Genomic DNA, 5,659 nt, shown 5'->3' with positions numbered 1-5,659 from the left:
TCTGACTAGTTCACAATTGCCATGGATTCTGACTACCATGAACATGGTTTAGGTACATGGGGTGACTGTTCTTTTCCACCAAGCAGGTACAACCTAGACTCTTAAGGCTCTGATGAGCATCTTTTTCATGTGCTGGAATTCCCAGGTATGATATAATATGATGATGGAATTATCTTTACGGCACTGCCCTCCATCTGTCCACGTGGAATTCACTTGCTCTTCCACACTTGCCACCTGCAGGTGGCGTGTACAAATGAGCCTTGGTATGGTTGGCTCAAGGAGCAATTACCTTAGCCACTCCCTCATCCTCTGTGGGCACCTAAGAGGGGAACAAGTCCCCCTGATGTGTCAGGAAGTATGGTGACTCCGGGGTTCCTATGGAGGTAAATGTTCTGAGAAAGGACAGATCAACTAGCTCATGCCAGGCACACGACAGATCCCAGCAAATCTAGCAAGAACATAGGCAAGCAATCTCAGGAAATAGACTGGGGTGGAGGGGTAAATAACCTCTCTCCTCTTCTTCCAGATCTGAACAGGCAATGCTAAACAGCCTTGAGCAGCTGCTCAGGCCGGGGCCCGTGGCATGAACCTGTCACAGTACTGAATATGCCATTCCTACCCCCTCCCACCATGCCCAGCTACGGGAGACCTTATTGGTATCTCACTCTCTGACAATGGCAAGGACATTTCTCCCAGCTGCTGTGCCTTGGGCCTTCACAATCATGTTCTCATCCTCTTCATGGATAATGTTGAGGACAGCTGGAAGAATATTGAGCAGTGCGCTTTGTAACCCCAAAACTATTTTGTATTCTAGATATAGGTCCTTCGTTGCTTTCTCCTTGGACATAATGCCACCTGCATATCAACCTTCATAATAACCCAAGATGTGTGGGCAAGGCAACATTTCCAGCACCAGCCTCTGGTACCATTAACAAGACACTCCTGGGTATTAAGTACATGGGTTTCCCTATTTTATGCAGGTTTTCCTCCCCTAGATAGGTGGAACCATAGAAAGGAAATTACTATGGGGACAGCCAGGGTTCTCACTGTCAAGGTTATCATGAATCCTTAGCTCAGGATATAACCACATAGCTTTGGACTATTTGCTGGCCAACCAGGGGAATAACCATACTCACTGGCCAATATCTCCTGCTGCTTCTGGGTTAACACCTTCAGACAAGTCAAGAAGCTCATGCAGCTACCGTAAGAGCAAGTCCAATGCCTGCAGACCACTCCTCCATCTGAACCTGGGGCTCTCTCCCCAGGCTTGGCACAGACTCCATGGCCAGATGGCTTAGGCCTCCACAATGTGCTTTGCACTATTACTCCAGGCCTCCCTCTAGCATTAATGTCTCCTCCAGCATTGCCAACACCATTGGAAGTTCCTTATAAGCTCAGCTGATTTCTCCCCTTGTTGATTTCTATGCCCGTTTGGCAGGCTTATGTTTCAGGAGCCCCTAGGTCAGGGGGTGGACCTTGGAAAAACAATTTGGACTTTACTGGAAAACTCTGGGTACTCACTCCAGGTTCCTAGCAGTGAGAAAGCAGGTGGGCTCCAGAGGGGCCTCCCTTCCCAAAGCAGAAATGATTCCACATGGTCTCTACTTCCCCTGGGGTCTCCAGGGGCCCTCAGCACTGCAAACAATTCCCCTGGTACCTGAGCTCAGACCACATCTTCTTTACTTGCAAGACTGACCTCACATTTGCCAAAAAAAGTAGTGAAGGGAATGAGGGGTCCCTCTCCTGGAGCATATTCCAGGATGTTTCCAGCTATGCCCTGACCCCCATATCTCTCTCCACTTGATGACAAGAGGTTGGATGGACAACCTCATTGAATGTTGAGGTTGAGCCTCATTCAATGGCTGACCCTCTGCCTCCAAGTTTTCCCAGTAAAGCCCCATTTGCACCTGTGCTGCGTGACTTTGTGATATTCACCTTCACCCAGTACTCAGTACTTCACCCAGTACTCTCCTGGACCTCAGGGCTCAGTCCTCAGATCCCTTCTTTACTCCTTCTCACTCCCTTGGTAATGGCTTTAAATATCATCTACTGTTACATGTCAATCATTTTCTAAATTGTGTCTTTGTTACAGACCTCTACATCCCAGACTCAAATGTGCAACTGCCTACTTTCACACCTTCACTCAGACATCTCAAAATCCATACAGTCAATCCTGAACTCTGTCCCTCCGCTCAAACCCCCTCCCACGTGCAGGTTTCCCCATCTCATAGTAAAAGTCAATTCCCAGCTTCCAGTTGCTCAGGCCAAAAAGTTTGGAGCTGATCCCCACTCCTCTCTTCTCTCATATCCAGCTCTAATTTATTGGCAAGTCCTATTGGCTCTTCCTTAGAAGCATATGCAGAGTCTGGATGTTCTCCCTGCCTGGGTGCACCAGGCCACTACCATCTCTCAGCTGAACAAGGCCCTGGTCTCCCTGCCCCGACCCTTGCCCTCTAGTCTGCTCTCAGCACTGAAGCCGGAGCGCTTCATGTCTTCCCTGGTGGTATAGTGGTTAAGAATCCGCTTGCCAATGCAGGGGACACGGGTTTGAGCCCTAGTCTGGGAAGATCCCGCATGCCGCAGAGCAACTAAGCCTGTGCGCCACAACTACTGAGCCTGTGCTCTAGAGCCCGCGAGCCACAACTACTGAGCCCGTGTGCCACAACTACTGAAGCCCACGTGCCCAGAGCCCATGCTCCACAACGAGAAGCCACTGTAATGAGAAGCCCGCACACCACAGCGAAGAGTAGCCCCCGCTCGCTGCAACTAGAGAAAGCCTGTGCGCAGCAATGAAGACCCAGCACAGTCAAAAATAAATAAATAAATAAATTTATTAAAAAAAAAAAAAGTCAGGTCATGCCACTCTCTCCAGACTCTACAACAGCTCCCACCTCACTCAGAGTGAGAATTACACTCCCTCCTGTGGCCTGGGAGGTTCTCCATGACCTGGCTCCCCAGCTACCTTTCCCACCTCGCCTCTACTCTGCCCCTCACTTAATCTGCTCAGCCACTGGCCTCTTCGCTTTTCTGTACACTCTCACCCTAAGGCCCTACCATGGACTCTCTTCCTCTGTTGTCCATATACTACTACCTCCCTTACTTCCCTTAGGTGATTTGCTAGACATTTCTTTCTCAAGGAGGCCATCCTGACTGCCCAATTTGATACTATAATCTACTTCCCCTTACTTGGCTCTATTTATTTTTCCATAGCATGTATCGCTTTCTAATATGCTATTTAACATGCTGTCCCTGCTAGAATAGGTGGAGAGTCAGGGGAGAGAGTAAAAGTAGAAAAAAAAAGTTGGGAGAAGGAGAGATGGAGAAAAGGGAAGAGAGAAGGAGAGATTCATGGGATTGTGAGGGGGACCCTCCAAGTCTAATGGTAATCAGAGCGGTTACTGTGTGCACCTACTGTGTGCTTTAGGTGTCTTATCTCACGTAAACCTCACTCTCACCCCAAGGGGGTAGGTTCTATTTCATTACCCTATTTTACAGATCAGCACATTGAGGTCCAAGAGAAGCCAAGAAATCTGACCAAGGTCACGTAGATAATAAGTGGTGGAGCTGGGTTTTGAACCCCAGCAGTCTGACTCAAGGGTCCAGTGGGTAGGGTTAGACTATGCAGGTAAGAATTTGGATTTTTCCATAGAGCAGTGGGCAGCCTTGGAAGATTATTTAAGCAAATGATTAATATGATCTCTCATCTATAGAGAGAATGAATGCATGGGGCTGTTGCGGGGATTATCTTGGTGCATGGATGGAAAGCACTTGGACAAATGCCTAGAGAGAGAGAAGCATTCAGTGATTAAATAAATGATCCTTTCCAGGAAGCTGGAAGATTTTACACGTGGACATCTTGTGCCACTGTGTGGCCATTGTCCTCTATGACAGGGTATGGATTCTGGTCTGGCTAAATTTGGTAGTGCAGGGGCTGGTCTGGGTGGAGAGAAATGGCTGCATTAGGGCTGGGGAAAGGGGAAAGGGAGGAACTCCAAGAGAGGAGCTAGTGTCCTGGGGGTGAGGGTCCTTGTCAGCAGAGATGCAGAACCCTGGAGTGGATTAACTGATTCAGATATTTAGCCCTGGTTTGGCAGCACAAACCAGAATGAGACGTGCTCTTTACCCTAGAAAACCTTATAGTCTGATGGGGAAAAAACATGGGAGATGCATTAGTGTCTGGGAAGCAGAGAGGACTCCTGGGTTGGAATTCCAGTCCTGCCACTTCTGGGGGACTTCACTTCTCAGAGCTTCAGTTTCCTCTTTGTCAAATGGGGACAGAATAAAACCTGCCTCATGGGATTGTTGTGAAGACCTCAGAGGGTAACACAGAAGGCACTAAGCATCTATATGGGGCACACTGTCTGCATTCAATCTGTGACCCAGAGGCAGGCTGCCCAGCCTACTTAGAGCCTCACTAAAGATGAACAAAGCAGCCAGCTACAATGGGAAAGAAAACCTGGGTCCCAGCTCCATTGCTGCCACTAAATTTTCTGTGTGACCTTGGCAATTCATCTCCCCTCTCACAGTCTGTTTCACCAGCCATACAATGTGGAGCTTGGACAAGATTACTCAGATCTCTTCTCTCTCTAACTTATCACACCCCTTTTCCGGGTCAGCCCAGATTTTTGGCCTTGGGGGATACAGAATAAGCTCCAGAAGGCTGGGCTTCCTTGGTGGCTCAGTGGTTAAGAATCCGCCTGCCAATGCAGGGGACACGGGTTCAAGCCCTGGTTAGGGAAGATCCCACATGCCGTGGAGCAACTAAGCTCGTGCGCCACAACTACTGAGCCTGTGCTCTAGAGCCCACGAGCCACAACTACTGAGCCCGCGTGCCACGACTTCTGAAGCCTGCGTTCCTAGAGCCCGTGCTCCGCAATAAGAGAAGCCACCGCAATGAGAAGCCCACGCACCGCAATGGAGAGTAGCCCCCACTCACCGCAACTAGAGAAGAAAAAAAAAGCCCGCGTGCAGCAACGAAGACCCAACACAGCCAAAAATAAAATTAAAAAAAAAAAAAAAGATCCAAAAGGCTTGCCTCCACCATTCACATACTTGACCCTGAGCATAAGCAAAATAGAATAACTCAAGCCACGGGGTGGCTGGGAGGCAATTGTGATGTTCTATTGAGATCATGAAGTAGAAGCTGGCGCAATCCTTGACTTGCAGAGGAGCCTTACTCCTCAAAGTGTGGTCCACAGACCAGAATGGAGTTTGTTTGAAATGGACTCTCAGGTCCCACCCTGACCCACTGATTCAGAACCTGCAGTTTAACTCGATCCCCAGGCTATTCCTACATTCATTTATAATGAGATGGAAACACAGTGGTCTGGGGCAATGATTCTCAACCTTAACCACACACTGAGGAGTTTTCAAAAAATCGTGATGCCCTGGGCTGCACCCCTGGGGACCTCTGGGGCGGTGGGATCCAGACTAGCGGTTTTTACAAGCTCGCCAGGTAATTCCAATGTGCAGCCATATCTGGTGCCAAGAAGGCAAATATATTTTCTCTTTTGTGCCAACTAAAATCAGTGGATAGTGACTTTCTAAAGTTGTGGTGTAAAACCCAAGTTATAAAAAGAAGCTAACCTTGGGACTTCCCTGGTGGCGCAGTGGTTAAGAATCCTCCTGCCAGGGCAGGGGACACGGGTTCGAGCCCTGG

Source organism: Pseudorca crassidens, chromosome 2, assembly GCF_039906515.1.
Source record: "Pseudorca crassidens isolate mPseCra1 chromosome 2, mPseCra1.hap1, whole genome shotgun sequence".
NCBI classification, from domain to species: domain Eukaryota; kingdom Metazoa; phylum Chordata; class Mammalia; order Artiodactyla; family Delphinidae; genus Pseudorca; species Pseudorca crassidens.
This window is presented reverse-complemented; position numbering follows the sequence as displayed.